Here is a 2,328-nt window from a genome sequence, read left to right as displayed (position 1 = left end):
CACATATAACTTTTGGCCCCGATTGGAGTCGGTTAAAGCGTGTCCGACAGGGTCCAAATTTCAGATTACCTTATGAAAGCGTCTTAACTGTCTGCAATTGAGACCAATTTTAATATCTGATACCCTTCGATGTGAGTAGTATCGATTTTGGGTATTAAATGAAAAATAATATTTTTAACGCCTTAACGGTCTCCCATCGGGACCAAACTTTATATGTGAAATCTGTGATCGTAGTGTTAGTGATTTAGGGGGTGAAACTGAAAAAATCGTTCATTTGATTTTTTTAAGGACCACCGTAATGCACACGGCTGCACGTAAATTTACATTCACTCTAAACGCTTACAGGTAGCATGCATATTATCATTGCTATTGCTTCGAGGCATGCAAATTGAGTTTTTCAAAATGTGTTTTTTTTTTTTAATTACCTTTCGAGATGTTTCGCTGATTCAGCCATTAGTTCATTCCTTTACGATCCCCATATGCTATAGTTAATTATTTTGTGCTACTTTCATACCTATATAAATATGTAAGTATTAAGACTTCTTAAACAGATTTAAAATCTCTGTTTATAATAGCAACGTAGGTACCTTGCATACATGCATATCTACATATTTTGCAGAAAATTTTCAGAATAGTCAGAGCATTTATTAATGCATATTTCGTATAATCACTAATTTTTATATCCACGGCTACTAGAAATCAACAAGTTATGCATTTAATTATTTCTAAAAGTGACTAAAATTCCCTACAGCAAAACAAATTAGAAGCCGACATTGTTGATATGATTCATAATTTAATTCTCTGAAGAGTATATCAAGTAATTGTTTGCCAATGAAATATTTTGCGATCATTATTTCTAAAGCTTGCATGTACATATATTTGTACTTGAATATGTATCAGTGCAGTAGTATATTTACATTTATTTACTGAAGCACACAAGCAAATATTATTATACTTCATAAAATTAGTACGTAAATTAACTGGTGTTTATTTGAGTTATTCAATCGAATCGCTACCCAGTATGGAAAGAAACTAGTTTAAATACACAGGTTCACAAAACAAATCGATGAAAGGTTCATTTCAACACGAATGATAAGTCCGTTTTGCTCCATCATGTCTGCATTTTTTTCTAACCTCAAAAAGCATCTCGGATTTTACGTGACAGAGAAATTGTAATTGAAAATTATCTCTGCATCAGATGTCAACTAGCTTGTAGCTAGCTACTTTTGGGCATAAACTATCAATACAAAAAAAAATTTTCTCTTTTTTATATTTTTTTAAATTTATTTTATTTAACATTACATTTTTCCTTATTTGGTTACATGTTCTTTTTTGTGTGGTCCTACATTTGAATTCCACATAACATCAAAATAATAATGTCAAATTTCGATATTTATTTTAGTTGTCCTGAATCCGAAAAAGAATCTTCCAAGTGCAGCAAAAAAGAGTATTGAAAGTATTTTTTGTAGGAGGATATTTAAATAGAAAAAAAAATTTCCGATTACGTCTGCATGACTTCTGCACGACTTTAAAGTTAGTTAGGAATCGATTATTAGAGGTTAGTTATTTTTTGAAGTCCCACAAAAAAGTTAACTATAGGCTGGTTATTTTAATCAATCAATAAATTTTTTGGGTAGGGTTAGAATGTTATTTTGCTCTCGCCGCTATTACAGTGGCAATGGGCGACAGAACAAAGTACTAGCGTATTTACAATGGGAATAAATGCATAGTTTTGGACAAAATTCTGCTGCCTTCAATTCTTAATTGATTTTAACATTTTTGTTTTAAATACTTCGAAGGGTTTTCACTTAACATGTGGCTTCGAAAAAATTTTGATAAAATTGCAAAGAAACCTCAAGCTCAACTTAAGTGTGATGTCATTTCGTATTGCAAATTTGCAAGATCTACAATCAAGAATTATTTATAGTAATAATAATAGATTGGCGGCTAGATTAGCATATAGGATCCTTTTTTCCGGTAAGTGGACCAGAGACCGATCTATTCGAAAAAATCGTATTTATGGTTCGAATATTCATTTTACAGCATCAAATGTGCTGGTTGGAATTTAGGGACTTAACTTATATTAATATTTGTGCTGGCCCCAGCAACACAAGCTGGACTTTCCCAAAATTCTTTAAAATTCATTTGATTTCAGTCGAATTGAGCAAATACTTTTCAAGTTATCGCTAACAGTATTCAATTAAATAGATATATATGTATGAATAAAGACCGAAAAATTTAGTGCTACATAGAAACTCCACTACCACTCACTAAAACGAGCAATGTATTTCTTTAAATTTTATGTTTCAATTCGCTTGTGTGTGTAGG

This window comes from Rhagoletis pomonella, unplaced genomic scaffold (assembly GCF_013731165.1).
Source record: "Rhagoletis pomonella isolate Grant_MI unplaced genomic scaffold, Rhpom_1.0 Rhpom_scaffold_00002, whole genome shotgun sequence".
NCBI lineage: Eukaryota > Metazoa > Arthropoda > Insecta > Diptera > Tephritidae > Rhagoletis > Rhagoletis pomonella.
The sequence above is the reverse complement of the archived record's forward strand: the minus strand, read 5'-3'. Positions refer to the sequence as shown.